This window comes from Hypanus sabinus, chromosome 6, assembly GCF_030144855.1.
Source record: "Hypanus sabinus isolate sHypSab1 chromosome 6, sHypSab1.hap1, whole genome shotgun sequence".
NCBI classification, from domain to species: Eukaryota; Metazoa; Chordata; class Chondrichthyes; order Myliobatiformes; family Dasyatidae; genus Hypanus; species Hypanus sabinus.
The window spans coordinates 26,274,589-26,291,338 of NC_082711.1; the positions used below are offsets into that span (position 1 = coordinate 26,274,589).

Consider the following 16,750-nt stretch of genomic DNA (forward strand, 5'->3'; position numbering starts at 1 on the left):
CACACAGGGATCACCCTCATTGTGACAGGGAGAACCAGAGGTTCAGATTGGATCCAGGTATGAACCCCAGACAACAGTACACAGAGGGATATGTATACAACAGACACCAGTACACAGGGGAGAGTGTTGGTTGGTGTGTGCATAGTACACACCAAACTCCAGTACGCAGAGGATGGTGTTGATCTGTGTATGTACAGTGTACACTAGACCCCAGTACACAGGGGATTGTGTCGGTTTGTGAGTGTACAGTTAACACCAGACACCAGTACACAGGGGCTGTGTTGGTCTGTGTGTGTACTGTACACACGGGAGAATGTTGGTTGGTGTGTGTACAGTACACAGGGGATTGTGCCGGTCAGTGTATGTACAATATGCACCAGACACCGGTACACAGGGGACTGTCTTAGTCTATGTATGTACACACCAGAGAGAAAGAGAGGGAGAGAGAGTGAGTGAGAGAGAGGGATAGATTGAGAAGGAGAGATGAAGAGAGTGAGAGGGAGAGAGAGATATAGAAAGAGGGGAAGGATGTTGGGGAGAGGGGGATACAGAGAGTCCATATTGAACCTAAGTAATGGTAGAAATTGTTATGACTTGGCACCTATGTCACTATCTTTGTTTGTATTGAACAAAAGACATGATAGATGGATGGATGGAAAAGCATATTTTAATCAAACTCTAGTTTTGCCTTGTTATCCCATTGCAATCACATAGGATCCTGAAAGTAATTTTTTAACTGTTGCAGATAACTAGAACTGGAAGTTGATGGAACAGTGTGGCAGAAGGACAACCCGCTGCAGTGCGTCCTGCCACAATCTTCTGCAGGAGGTTGAGAGTGATCTTTTGCCAATACTCAGTGCTAACACTGGGTCGTGTATCCTGTTGTGACTCCTAAATAATTCCACAATTCCTTTGGAGACCTTACTGCTTCATTCTGATCTCCAAGTACCCAAGGTACTGATGGCAATGGGACACCTCTCACTACGCCTTCAGTAATAATGGATTCTTTACTCAGTGTCTGACAGGCGTCCCTTCTTTCTCCACACCAAACAATGAGAATGAGAATTAGTAGAAAGTGTACTGAAGCAGAATTTCCATTCCCTAGGGGTGGTGGATGCCAGTTCATTGGATGTACGTGAGACAGAGATAGTTATACGAGGGGCGAATGATAAGTTTGTGGCCCAAGATAGAAGGAGTCAGTTTTAGAAAACCTAGCACATTTATTTTTCAGCATAGTCCCCTCTTACATTTTCACACTTAGTCCAGCAGTCATGGAGCATATGGATCTTGGACCTCCAGAAAGTGTCCACAGCTGGGTGATTGATATGTTCATGGCCTAAGCTAGAAGGAGATGAGTTATACAGCTGTTGTTACAAGCACATGCAGGTCAACTCTTTGAGTGATTACGCAGAAAGTTTGACGTTAATAACTCATCTCCTTTTACCTTAGGCCATGAACTTATCATTCACCTGTGGACACTTTCTGGAGGTCCAAGATCCATATGCTCCACGACCACTAGACTAAGTGTGTAAATGTAGGAGGGGACTATGTTGAAAAATAAATGTGTTAGGTTTTCTAAAATTGACTCCTTCTACCTTAGGTCATGAACTTATCAATCATCCCTCATATTCTTGAGGAATTGAGAGTTACAGGGAACTGGCAGAGAAGAGAAGTTGTGACCAGTGTGGATCAGCAAGAAGCTTATTGAATGGCAGGGCAGACCTGTGGGGCCTGTTTGCTAACTTCTGCTCCTATTTTCCCATGTTCTTGCTGTAATTTGAACTTGGACAAGACAATTCTAGGCAATCCCTTTATATAATACACATATAAGGTGATTTGTGTAGTCCCACTGCTCCCTTTTCATCGCATGAGTCCCGTATTCTGTGAAAACAACCTTTCCTTATCAAGCAATACAGAAACAGGCCCTTTGCCCCATCAATTCCACCTTGAGCGCAAGGCATCCATTCATTGAATCCTACACTAATCACAGATTATTTTCTCCCTAAACTCCAAGGTAGATTCTACCACTCATGCACAATATGGGGCTAATTATCCAATCAACACACATGTATTTGGGATGTGGAAAGAAATTAGAACACCTGGAGAAAATCCGCATAGTCACAGGGAGAACGTGCAAACTCCAAAACTCTGTATCTCCTTTACCATAGCATTGGAAAGGGATAGGAACAGACAAGTTAGAAAAGCATTTAATTGGAGTAAGGGGAAATATGAGACTATCAGGCAGGAACTTGGAAGCATAAACTGGGAACAGATGTTCTCAGGGAAATGTATGGCAAAAATGTGGCAAGTGTTCAGGGGATATTTGTGTGGAGCTCTGCACAGGTACATTCCAATGAGGCAGGGAAAGGATGGTAGGGTACAGGAACTGTAGTGTACAAAGGCTGTTGTAAATCTAGTCAAGAAGAAAAGAAAAGCTTACAAAAGATTAAAAAAAAGGTAATGATAGAGATCTTGAAGATTATAAGGCTAACAGGAAGGAGTTTAAGAATGAGATTAGGGCTATGAGAAGGCCTTGGTGGACAGGATTATGAAAAACGCCAAGTCATTCTACAAGTACATAAAGAGCAAGAGGATAAGATGTGAGAGAATAGGACCAATCAAGTGTGACAGTGGAAAAGTGTGTACAGATCCAAAGGAGATAGCAGAGGTACTTAATGAATACTTCGCTGCAGTATTCACTATGTAAGAGAATCTTGGCGATTGTAGGGATAACTTACAATGGACTGAAAAGCTTGAGCATATAGATATTAAGGAAGAGGATGTGCTGGAGTTTTTGGAGTTTATGAAGTTGGATAAATCACTAGGACTGGACGAGATGTATCCCAGGCTACTGTGCGATTGCTGAGCCTCTGGCAATGATCTTTGCATCATAAATGGCAATGGGAGGGGTTCTAGAGGATTGAAGGTTTGTGGAAGTTGTTCTCTTATTCAAGAAAGGGAGTAGAGATAGCCCAGGAAATTATAGACCAGTGAGTCTTACTTCAGTGGTTGGTAAGTTGATGGAAAAGAGCCCAAGAGGCAGGATTTATGAACATTTGGAGAGACATAATATGATTAGGAGTAGTCAGCATGTCTTTGTCAAAGGCAGGTCGTGCCTTACGAGTCTGAGTGAATTTATTGAGGATGTGGCTAAACATATTGATGAAGGTAGAGCAGTAAATGTAGTGTACAGGTATATGGACTTCAGCAAGGCTTATTGAGAAAGTAAGGAGGCATGGGATCCAAGGGGACATTGCATCATGGAATCAGAACTGGCTTGCCCACAGAAGGCAAAGAGTGGTTGTAGATGGGTCATATTCCGCATGGAGGTTGGTGACCAGTGGTGTGCCTCAGGGATCTGTTCTGGGATTCTTACTCTTTGTGACTTTTATAAATGACCTGGATGAGGAAGTGGTGGGATGGGTTAGTAAATTTGCTGATGACACAAAGATTGGCAGTGTTGTGGATAGTGTGGAAAGATATCAGAGGTTACAGTGGGACATTGATAGGATACAAAACTGGGCTGAGAAGTTGCAGATGGAGTTCAACCCAGATAAGTGTGAGATGGTTCATTTTGGTAGGTCAAATATGATGACAGAATATAGTATTAATGGTAACACTCTTGGCAGTGTGGAGGATCAGAAGAATCTTGGAGTCTGAGTCCATAGGACACTCAAAGCTGCTATGCAGGTTGACTCTGGTTAAGAAGGCATATAGAGGATTGGGCTTCATCTATAAGTTTAGGAGTCGAGAGGTAATGTTGCAGCTATGTAGGACAATGGTCAAACTCCACTTGTGCTCAGTTCTGGTTGCCTCACTACGGGAAGGATGTGGAGAGCATACCTTATGAGAATAGGTTGAGTGCACTTGGCCTTTTCTCCTTGATGTGACGGAGGATGAGAGGTGACCTAATAGAGGTGTATAAGATGATGAGAGGCATTGATCGTGTTGATAGAGGCTTTTCCCCAGGGCTGAAATGGCTACCATGAGAGGGCACAGTTTTACAGTTTAGAAGTAGGTGCAGAGGAGACGTCAGGGGTAAGTTTTTATGCAGGGAGTGGTTAGTGTGTGGAATGGGCTGCCAGCAATGTTGGTGAAGGCAGATACGATAGGGTCTTTTAAGTGACTCCTGGACAGGTACATGGAGCTCAGAAAATTAGGGGGCTATGTGTATCCCTAGATAACTTCTACAGTAAGGACATGTTTGGCACAACTTTGTAGTCTGAAGGGCCTGTATTGTGCTGTAGCCTTTCTATGTTTCTATCTATCTATGTTATTATGATGCTTTCGGAGGTCAGGATTAAATCTGAGTCACTAGAACCATGTAGCAGTAGCTTTACTAACTATGTCACTGAAAATGAGTTCTATTTAATATTTACCCTTTTTTCTTAACTGGCCCAGAGCTGTGGCCAATTACTTTTGCTCTCTGAGTTGTTCTGGCAGTCTTTTGCTGGTAAAATCACAAAGTCAGCTGAACCACTTTGCCTTTGTTCTTCTGAATTTTGGCCCTTTGTTACAGAATGTTACTTATAACCCAGAGTTAGAAGTGAATTAAGGCTCTAGATCATGTACAAAAGAAATGCACCTCTCACTCATGAAAATCCAAAGCTACATTAACTTAATAACATTTAATAAGGTGTTTACAAATGTTTTCAAAGGAAAGTCATAAATTAAAGATCACCCAGGGTGTCTTCTCTTCCTGCCATTAAGCAGCCATTTGTCTTTGAAAAGTTGGCCATATTTACCAGTTGGTATATCTAGTATGCTACTACCTGTAATTAGGTTAAAGGTAAATTAAATTACTATACACAACCACTGGAATTATTATGGCAATGATATCTAATCTCCATTTCCTCACTATCCTTACATAATTACCTTTTTGATAAAGAAATTCACCTGGTGAAAGGAAAGAGTTAAAAGATTTAAAATTATTAAATTACTCCCGGTTTACTTTGTTCCATTTTGTGTTTTTTTTTGCTGAATTGTGAAGGAACTCTCTCAATAATGAGTGTAAGCAGAGTCAGTGGGGTTCCAGTTGTGACAACTCCATTCCCTGAAGTTGTGCAAAACTTTGGTTTGGCTGTATTTGGAGGACTGTGCGCAGCACTGGTCATCACAATGCAGGTAGGATGAGGAGGGGGCAGGACAGGTTCACTGAAAGATTGCCTGGATTAGCTATAGGCGGAGGTGAGATAAGTTGGTCTGATTTCTCTGGAGCATTGGAGGCTGAGGGGCAATGCACGGTAGCGTAGTGGTTAGTGCATCACTTTACGGTACCGGCAACCGGAGATCACTTCCCACTGGCTGCTCGTAAGGAGGTTTGTACGTTCTCCCCGTGACTGTATGGGTTACACCAGATGCTCCAGTTTCCCCCCACAGTCCAATACATACCGGTCAGTAGATTAATTGGTCGTTGTATATATTATGCTGGGCAGCGCGGCCTTGAAGAGCCTACTCCAAGCTGTATCTCATAAAATAAAATAAATAAATAGGTTTATAAAATAAAGAGAGGCATAGATATGGTAGACAATTCCAATGGTCCAATAGTAGAGGGCTTAAGATGAGAGGAGGAAAGTTTAAAGGAGATTTATGAGGCAAATTGCTTTTACACAGGGAGTGGCAGGTGCTTGGAACACACTGCCGGGGGCGGTGGTGGACGCGGATAGGACAGGGAATGGAGTGATATCGACCCTGTGGGGTTAGTTTGGATTGGGTTGTGGTTGGCACAGACTCCGTTGCTTGCAGCATACTATTCCGTATTTCTCCTAAAGTGGCTGGTCCACTCTGCCTCCCGTGCCCACTTGCTTGAGAATCCCTGCTTCTCCATGCCGAGGAGCAAACGAGCTGGCCCTCTTCGCTTGCTGGAGATATTGTGAGACAGAGGCATGTAAAACCTATGGAAGTAGATACAAATATTTCTTAAAACTTTCTCAGAAACATGCAGATTTATCATTACCACCCTAAAACACTAACATAATTAACAAGATCAACTCAATCAATTCATTCAGAAAGTAACACGTAGCTCTGTTCACAGTTGTTGGCAAGCTACTAAGGTGAATTGCAGTTTGCAGGCCTACCTCCATGGTGGGAAGCTGAGGAACCGGAGGGAAAGTGCGCCCAGCCCTTTTCCTCAACTCTGAGCCCAATGGTGGGGCAGGAAGTCCAACATGCTGGCACGTGACCTCCAGTTCATCTCTGATGTGTGTGCGTGATCACGCACAACAAATTCAGAATGAAAAGAGCCACAAAACCACTCAGATTAACTGGGCCCTCTCTTTATTTCTGGCCATATTCTGTGAGCTTCTATTTATTGATCCCAATTTCTTTACGAAGAAAACGTAGCAGACAGGTAGAAGGGGAGAAAGGGCTGATGGCAAATGACTTTACCCTTCTTGTGTGCTTTGAGCTTTTGTGATTTGAAGTCGTGGGCTAATTTATTCCCTCTGCCTGACTGTGCAAGGCTTCATCACTGCGCTTGCTCCTGAAACAGCTCAAGAAGGGGGCTGCTGGCTCAGTAAATGGACATATTTTCCCTCTGACCTTTGTTAAAGCTGACTCGGCTGCGGTGAGTGGGAGGGGTGGGTGCGTGTAGGTGGGGGGAAGGGGCGAGTGAATTAAGCAGTTGACCCCATTCAGCTCTGAAGACCCAACCCAAGGCCACAGTCAGTGCAGAGTAAACACCAGCTGACAGTTGCTATACACACAGTACACAGCTCAGAAAGCCATGGCTGTAGTCTAAAACTGATATCGACAGGCTGCTTTTTTTTGTGTGCTGTAAAAGACTGAAGGTCTTGAGAAGGCGTTAGCAATGTTAAATGTTGACTTTTGACCTTAATAGCTTGCCAATTAAAAAGAAGGAGATGATTAAACGCTTAGCCGGCTTGATAATTTTTTTGCTGGTCTACTTAGAAGGTGACATTCAACATCCACCATCACATCAGATCATGGGAGAAAATGTTAAGCAACAACAAAAAGTAAGAAAAACGTGTTATTGCAAGATCTCTGTGGATTGTAGTGAAAGAAGTACTTTTATTAATTCTCTGATGTGGGAAGTTGACACAGAATATATCAAATGTGAGTGGGCCACTTAAAGCTGCTTTTTGAAATCACATGTTATGATGAGATTGCGCATTAAGCAGCGAATGGCGCAAGGCTTCCTAGCTGGTGCCAGCCTCTCCCGCCTGTTGGCAGAAATGTTCTCTGACATGACCTGATGTTGCCGTCTGTCTGTGTTTCTCCCATTGCTGTATCAGAGGCGTTTTTGTCACCTTTTCTAGACTAGGAGACAGCAGCCGGGATACCTTCACTCTAGCCCCCACCCTCCGAGTCGCCCAGACCCAAGACCTTCCATCAAAGACTGGCATTGGGCCAGGCTGACTGGGTTACCTTCAATCACCCTGGTCACATTCACTTGCCTCTGCTGTAGTCGCTTCCTGAGAAATGGCACTAGAGTGAAGAAAAGAACACTCACATGCAACATTGCACAGAGCCAGCCAGCGACTGGAGTGGCATCCAATATACAAAAATGCCTACACCGACTCATTCCTGCAAGGGAAAGCTTCCAGTGGCATTCCCGCACCTCCATCACCCCTCCAACACCATAGTAATATTCCCTCCAGCCAGCTGCACATATAAACGTCAAAGAGGCACAGGAGCTGAAGACACACACTCGACATTTTCGGAACAGTCTCTTCCCCTCCACCATCAGAGTTCCAAACAGTCCATGAACCCAAAGTTCAAAGTTCAGGGTAAATTTATACCCCGAGATTCACATTTTTGCAGGCATTCACAGCAGAACAAAGAAATACAACAGCATCAATGACAAATTACACACTACCAATCTGCAAAAGCAGACAATATATGCAAATACAAAAACAAACATATTTTAATAATAAATAAATAGTAAATAAATAATATTGAGAACATGAGTTTCAGAGTCCTTGAAAGAGAGTCCGGAGGTTGTGGAATCAGTTTGGTGTTGAGGTGAGTGAAGAGCATGAACTCAATATTTTTGCTCTCTTTTATATATTTATGTATAGATATATATAACTGATATAGATAAATTATGTATATTATATATAATTATAATTGATTGTACATTTTATGCACTGCTGCTGCAAAACAACAAATTTCATGACATTCTGCATGTCAGCGTTAATAAACCCAATTCTGATTCTACCCTGCAACGGTAAATAGAACGTTATTCAAAGGTTAATCTGCAAGGATTTTCCATTATCCCCTCACGCAACCCACCCCCGCACCCCCCCCCCCCCACCATCACCACCCCAACTCAGTTTTCTGCACCAACTGCCTTATTTCAGGTCTACATGGAACACTGTTGTCAGAAAGTAGCATCTATCATCAGAGACCTCCACCGCTCAGGTCCTGCTCCATTCTCGCTACTGCCATCAGGTAGAAGTACAAGAGCTTCAGGACTCACACTATCAGATTCAAGAACAGCTACTACCCCTCAGCTATCAGGCTCTTGAATAAAAGGGGATAACTACACTTAGTCGGCCCATCATTGAAATGTTCCCTTAACCAATGATTTTACTTTAAGGACTCTTTATCTCATTATCTCATGTTCTTGTTATTTGTTGCTATTTATTCATATTTGCATTTGTCCAGTTTGTTGTCTTCTGCACTCTGGTTGATCTTGCACTTATTTTGTTAAAAGTTATTTTTCTAGAGTTGATGTGTATGCCCACAAAAATACATATCTCAGAGTTGTACTTTGAACTTTGAACTTTAACCTGTTGGGGATCTAGTTTAGCCTGTTTCCATGCTGTTTGACCCTATGACTCTACTCAGTGGATCAAGCAGCATCTGTGGAACAGAATTTGTGCCCTTCAGGACAGCCACACCCCATTATGTGGTGGAAAAGGCTCAAAGACTTTGCCACTCACTACTAAACAGTTTGAATTCCAGTTAGAGTTGGAACACCTCTAAGAGAACCATAAACTTGTAGGGTATGGGGACTTGTGTGCCTCAATGACCTGGAGAGCTGTTTTAGCTGGAGTCAGGGCCTTGTGCTTTGTCTCTTGATGGGATCACCCATGCCAAACAAGAGTGGTCCACCAGCCCTCCAGGTTTGGGGGTTCAGCTCAGGGCTAACAACCCCGACTGGTCAAAAAATAGTTTTTACAGGTACAGCAACGAAGAATCCTTCTATATCTGTGTGCAGTGGTTTGACAGAGATGGAGGACCTTCATTGCTGCCCTAGGCGCCATTGGCTAAGTTGGTGTTACACCTTGACCAAGAGTGACCTTCAGGCTAGTGGATGGTAGAAGTACCATACACCTGCTTTGGTAGAGACGTATGTCGATTCCCCCAGCCACTGAAAAGTTTAGCAGCAATAAAAAAGATAGTTTTGAGAAATTATTGGGACTAAAAGTTGATAAATCTCAGGAACTGTTGACTTTATGTTTGAAGGAGTGGCTATAAAGATACTGGCTGTCATTTTTCAAAATTCCATAGATTGGTTTCTACAGGCTGGCCTTGCTATTTAAGAAAAGGCAGAGAGAGAAAACAAGGCCTTACAAGCTAGTTAGTCTGACATCAATCCAAAGGAAATTCTTCAGATTTATTAATAAGGAAGTGGTCACAGGGCACTTAGAAAATGGTGACTGGACCCTTCAGATCCACATTGATTTATGAATGGGAAATCATATTTGACACATCTGTTTTCAGGCTATAAGCTGATAAGCAGTGACCATGTTGTATCGAACATGGAAAAGTACAGCACTAGAATGAGCCCTTTGGATTGCAGAGTCCATGCAAACACAATGCTAAGCTAAACTAGAGACACAAGGGACTGTATATACCAGAATCTGGAACAACACACAAAAGGATTTTGCTGGTCTGGTTGAGCACGTGGAGGGGGGAACTCAGTAGGTCAGGCTGCATCTATGAGAGGGAATGAACAGTTGATAATGCAAGTTGAGACTCTTCAGCTGGACTGAATGGAAAAGGGAAGATAGCCAACATAAATGGTGGAGAGAAGGGAGGTAGCAAGATGTACGTGGATCCAGGTGAGTGGGAAGGTGATAGGCACATGGGGGAGGGGGAAGTGTGGGAATGTAGTTAGAAGCTGAAAAGGTGTAGGTGTAAGTGACAGTGGACTGATGATGATGGAATCTGATAGGAGAGGAAGGGGGGCAATGGGATAAAGGGAGGGTGGTGGGGAGGGGAATCAGTGGGAGAAGTGTATGGGTGTTGGATAAATGAGAGTGTACAGGAAGGGAAGAGATGGGGTGATGGGGCTGGTAGATCAGGAAGAGAAAGGAAAGAACAAACAGGGAAATGGGACAGAGGGGGAGTGTTCAGAGTCATAGATTCATAGAATCATACACCTCGGAAACTGATGTTCTTCATTGAACAATTGTTTTTGTTTCGTGGCTGTCTGTGGGAAGACGAATCAGGGTTGTATTCTGTATATATACTTTGATAATAAATGTAATTGAGTCTTTAAACTGGTCCATTACATTTGCTCCAAATTAACCCAAATTTCTTCTGTATGTAACACTGGATTGCTGGGAGAAAAGATCCAGTCCACTAATTAGTCTTCAGGAAAGGAAGTCTGTTGCTCTTTATCCAGTCTGGCCTGTGTGTGACTCCAGAACTTATGTAGATGCTTGACTCATAATGCTCTCCATTTGACAAAGGCAGTTGAGGATGTGGGAATAAATTGCATCTTTACCAGTGACCTAATAAGTTAAATAAATCCTATTGGTGGAATGACTCAGTGCAGCAATATCCTTTTTCCATGGTCATACAACTCTCGAGGGGGAAGGTCATTGCAGACCATTCCTCAGGGGCAAACACTTTACTCAGATGGCGCTGGGTCCATGGAACAAGCTGCCAGAGGGGGTGGTAGAGGCAGGCACAATTGTAAGGAGTTTTGGACATGCAGGCAAATAGCATTAGCTTTTTGGTCGACATGGGCCTGTTTCTGTGCTGTCTGACCCCATGAATCCATGGGAAGCCATGCCAGGTACATAGGGTGGCCAAGCAAGGAAGTGGCATCTATATGCCAGAACATCTTTAGCTGCAGAGCTCTCTGGGTCTGTAATCTCCGGTGTTAGCTGCAAGTTCTGGCAACAAGACCCAACAGGTGAGCATGCATTGCTGCAGCCCCTGTGTTGTGAAGAGCTGAAGCTTTCGGCCGCAGGAGGCGCAAGGTGTATAGGATAGAGCTAGCTCGGAAACTGATTAGGAGAAGGAGCCCACTGTAGCCAAATCTCCGGGTATGACCCTGATTGCTATATAAGATGCCCCCATTATTGCAGGTTCATCTGTGTGCCATCTGTCCATAAATAAATGGAAAAGCCATCATCCCCACACACTGCTCCTACCACATCCAGCTTGACAAACCACTTAGCAATCTGTTGAACACCCCTTTTACAGCCTCGCAAAGCTTGGGGACAACTGATGTGTTCCTTGCAAGTGAGAAGAACACTTGCCAGAGGGTTAGAGGAGAAAGAAGATTAAATAGATAGTACCTATTCTGTTTAAAATATAAATGTCTACCAGACCAATGTTGCAAGACAGCTGTCTGTACTTCTTGATGACTTTCTGCAGGCCCGGAGTGCAATTTCAATGGCTCAGCAGAAAAGAAGGCAGCTTGATCACATCTCAGACCTTCCTCAGATCTGGCTTTGGGGGAAAACACTGGAGAATTAATGACTTGTTATGATTTAGAGTCACAGAGTCATATAGCATGGAAACAGGCCCCTTGGCCCACATCATCCATGCTGACCAACATGTCCATCCAAACTAGTTCCACTTACTGGTATATGATCCGTATCTCTCTAAATCTGTCCTGCCCTTATACCTTTCCAAGAGCCATTTAAATATTGTTATTGTACTTGTCTCACTCACTTCTTCTGGCAGTTTATTCCATATACCATCTTCAACATGAAGAGTTTGGCCCTAAAATCCCTTTAAAATCTTTCCCGTCTCAGTTTAAAAGCATGTGCCCTCTAGTTTTTGATATCCTCCCCCGTGGAAAGAAGACTGACTGCATTCATCCAATCTATGCCCCTTATGGTTTTTACACCTCTAAAAGACTACTCTTTAGTCCACTACACCCAAGGAATAAATTCTTAGTTCTACCTAAGGCTCTTGAAAATGGCAACACTCTCACAAATCTTATAACAGACTGCTAACGAAAGAACAGTAAATGTTGCCTTTTAAGAAGAAATACATACAGAAAAAGTCCATGCTATTGGAAAGGGCAGGAGAGAGGAATTAACCAAAAGCTCTTTCAGAGAGAGCTGTTCTGTGTACAATAGGGCTAAATGGCCTTGTGTATGGTGTATCATCCCAGGGTTGGGAGACTATACTCCAGTGGGGAAAAGGGTATTTATCAGGAAGAAGGTACGGGAGCCTCAGGACCCTCACCACCAGGGTCAGGAACAATTATCACCCCTGACCTTAACTCAACTTCACTTGCTCCATCACTGAACTGTACCCACAGCCTATGGACTCACTTTCAAGGGCTCTTCATCTCATGTTCTCGATATTATTTATTTATCATTTTTTTCCTTTGTACTTGCACAATTTGTTGTCTTTTGCACATTGGTCATTTGTTTCATTGATTCTATTATGCTTCTTGGATTTAGTGAGTATGGCTGCAAGAGAATGAATCTCAGGGTTGTATGTGGGGACATATGTACTTTGATAATAAATTTACTTTGACTTATTTTGAACTTCATCAATCAGGGCACTGAGTACAGGAATTGGGGCATTACATTGTAGTTGTACAAGAACATATATTACAGCACAATACAGCCACTTTGACCCACCATGTTGTGCCAGCCTTTTAACCTACTCCAAGATCAATTTAACCCTTCACTTCTATATAGGTGTCCATTTTTCTATCATCCATCTGCCTAAGAGTTTCTTAAATGCCTCTAAAGTATCTGCCATCCATAGGCCATCGGTGAGGCTGCATGGAGTACCTATCAAAGAAAACACGAGGTTAAACTGGCAAGAGTCAGAGAAGATTTATCAAGGATGTTGCCAGGACTAGAGGGCCTGAGTTATAGGCAGCAGTTGACCAGGCTAGGTGCTTGGAATGTAGGTGAATGAGTGGTGACCTTACAGACGTGTTGAAAATTACAAGAGGCATTTGAGAAGGTGGATCATAGCAGATATTTTCCTGCAAGTCCAAAACTAGGGGAAATGGATTTAGGTGAGAGGGGAAAGATTGAAAAAGGACCTAAGGGGCGACTTTTTCACCCGGAAGGAATGAGGTGTCTGAGGAAGTTGTTGAGGCAGGCACAATAGTATTATTTAATAATTACTTATATAGGTACATGGAAGGGTGGGGCTTGGAGGGATATGGGCCAAAGTTAGGAAACTGAATCTAGCTGGGTTGGCACAGTGATTAGGATGGACTCGTTGGGTCGAAGTACCTATATCAGCACTCTGTTGCTCCACGACTCTATGACTCTATCTCTAAGGAATGTGTAAACTCCAATAATAAAATGATCAATAGACTTGGCATCAGCACAGAGAAATGACTCATAGCAAATTAAACATATTAAAGATCTGTGCTCTAAGCAGTACCTAGTTCACCATAATACATTTTTAAGTCATTCAAAGTATTTGTGTATTAGGAGTGACACAGGGGATTTCAAATCGATCAACGATAGATTAAAGAAGAATGCAAAGGGAAGTAAAAGCTTGCTGAGGTGTACTTTGCTGATTCTCCGTGCCTCGCCTATCCGACGTAAATTAATTATGATGCTTTCCCCCAATAGCCTGGCACCAAGGATCAATTCTACCAACTGTATACCACTTCCAACAGGTGGTGGACTTAACCTAATATGAAGAACAAAATAAACTAAATGTTTAATTAAACGTGGGAGTTCTGCTTATGTTAAGTTTTAATTCGTCAATTAAACTTGATATTCTCTTGAGCAGAACTCATCTAATTCTGTTCACAATTAAGTCAATGAATGGGATTTGTATTTATTTGAATTTACTGGCTATTTATGTCATGATTCATCGGCAATAACTCATTGACTTCACTGAAGACAATGAAGTAATCTATAAAAAAGTCTTAGTTGTCTCAGCTGCATGTCTGAAAGTTAAGAGCAACCTGGCACACCTTTCCCGAGGTAACAGAAATAGACAGGGAACGGTCACAATAAATCTCACATTTTCAGTTTCAGTGTTGTTTTGTTTACTCTCAGCACTGTTCATTCATTCCCTTCTATTTACACCTCCTTCAGACAGTTTTGCTTCATTTAGTAAGTTTTTACCACCTTTTTTTCTGTCAGCACTGCCACCACTTGCGTTGTTCAAACACTCTGGTCTCCACCCAATCACGTACACTTACTGGCCATTTTATTAGGTGCCTCCTGTACCTAACAAAGTGGCCACTGTCCATGGTCTTCTACTGCTGTAACCCACCCACTTCAATGCTCGATGTGTTGTGTGTTCAGAGGTGCTCTTCTCCACACCACTGTTGTAATGCGTGGTTATTTGAGTTACTGTCGCCGTCCTGTCAGCGTGAACCCGTCTAGCCATTCTCCTCTGACCTCTCTTGTTAACAGGGTGCTTTCACCCGCAGAACTGCTCACTGGAAATTTTGCATTATTCTCTGTAAACTCTACAGACAGTTGTATGTGAAAGTCCCGGGAGATCAGTAATTTCAGAGATAGTCAAACCAGTGTGTTTGGGACCAGTAATTGTTCCACTGTCAAATTACACTTACATTTCTTCCCCATTCTGATCAACAACTGAATCTTATGCATTGAGTTGCTGCCACATAATTGGCTGATTAGATATTTGCATTAATGAGTGTGCGTACAGGTGTAAAGTGGCCACTGAGTGTCTTTCTTTGCTTTTTCCATCTTTCCTCCTTCTCTTCATTTTCTTACTTTTCCTAGTTCTGATCAAAAGTCAGTAACTGCTTCTCTTTCCATAAGTGCTGCCTGATTGAATCGGTATTTCCGTCATTTTTGCTTTTAATTTAGATCTCTGCCAGCCACAGTTCACTTGCTTCGTAAGCCACAAGAAGTTTCCCAGACAATAATGGCACTACATTCCTATATCCAGTCAAGGTGATTGCTCCTAGATGTGAAGACAACGGCATTGTAACCAGCAAAGAGCAAATCACAGGTATTGAACGGCAACACTTCTGACCAGAGATAAAGTGACAGGAAATGACTCAACCCACATGCGACAAAACAGGATGTAGCAAATTGAGATACTTTTCTTCCGACTGTATAAGTACAATAAATAAAGTTGATATTTCAGGCAATTTTCAGTGACTTACAGACCTATCAGTGGATGCCCATTGCTCCCTCTCAACCAAGGTATAATGCTTTATAGGGCATTGATCAAACCACACTTGGAGTACTGTGAGCAGTTTTTAGCCCCTTATCTAAGAAAGGATGTGATACCTATTAAAGAGGGCCACAAGAATGATCCCAGGAATGAAAGAGTTAAAGTATGAGGAGTATTTGATGGCTCTGGGCCTGTACTTGCTGGAGTTTAGAAGAATGGGGGAAATCTGATTGAAACCCATCAAATATTGAAAGGCCTAGATAAAGTGGACATGTAAAGGCTGATTCCTATAGTGGGGGAAGCTGGGACCAGAGGACACAGCCTCAGAATAGGGGGATGTCCATTTAGAACAGAATTGAGGAGGAATTTGTTTAGCCAGAGTGTGGGGAATCTGTGGAATGCATTGTCACTGGTGGCTGTGGAGGTCAAGTCATTGGGTATATTTAAAGCAGAGTTTGATAGGTTTTGGATTAGAAAGGGTGTCAAAGGTTATGGGGAAAAAGCAGGAGGAATGGAGTTGAGAGGGATAATAAATCAGCCAGGATGGAATGGTGGAGGAGGCTCAATAAGCCCAAAGGCCTAATTCTGCTCCTATGTCTTATGGTCGTGTAACCTGCAGGTTCGGCCAGCATGCGTTTGTCTAGGTGAAGACAGCCTCTGGCCCAGCCAAACATGAGAAATCTTGTTTGTGTGGATGCTGAGTGATGTTTTCCCCTGTTACAAGTCAGTACCACGAAATAACAAACAGTACGCCAGATGCAATTAAGTTATTTAGTTTTAAAATTCTTAAATTGACTAGAGGGTTAGTAAAGAAAACAAAAAGAAAAGGGCCTATTTTAATGAAACAGTCTAATGCACACGTTGGAGTTCCCGACTTTCCCGACAGTTCATTCTCCATCAATTTCCCCGGGCATCATCGACTCCCGACCCCATTCTACGTCCACTCAGTCCTGCAGTCTACGACCTCTCCATTCTGGCGTCTGTCTCCATCTTCTGCTGAACAAAAGCCCGCGAATACCTTCTCTCGTACACACAAGAAAGAAACAACATGCCTCTCATTGGATGGTGTGCCTTCCAAAGCCCCTGTTACCTCTAGTAATAACCCAAACACTGCTGCTACAGAGAAACCATTACATTAGCAGTGAAACATTGCAGAACGTTACAGTCATAATTGGCAGAGAATGACTCAAACCAAAAGAGACAAATACAGGATGCAGAGAATTGAGATTTTTTCTGCTCTCTACAAGTACAAAATAAGGAAGTTGATATTTCAGTCAATAGTCAGTGATTTCCGGTCCTATCCATGACCATCGATGGATGGGAAGATAGTGGAACGCGAGGTGCAATCTTTATCCTTAGAATGATTTGTAAGTGCATCATAGAGGTTCAGAAAGACCTATACCTAAGATTCATCAATTATACCAAAGCTTTTGATAAGGTGAGACATGAA

General features: G+C 42.8%; 1 long non-coding RNA gene across 2 annotated transcripts in view; it reads left to right on the forward strand.

The window, feature by feature from the left end:
* LOC132395364 (uncharacterized) overlaps nt 1-15,263 on the forward strand; it is a 37,004-nt gene extending 21,741 nt beyond the window's left edge. The window contains exons 7-8 of one of the 2 annotated variants that reach the window (XR_009512585.1): nt 746-954; nt 14,988-15,263. This is a non-coding gene — a long non-coding RNA (uncharacterized LOC132395364). Of the gene's footprint in view, nt 1-745; nt 1,186-14,987 lie in introns of those variants that run through there. The other variant, XR_009512584.1, reaches the window with a different exon arrangement.
* Nucleotides 15,264-16,750: the final 1,487 nt, after the last annotated feature.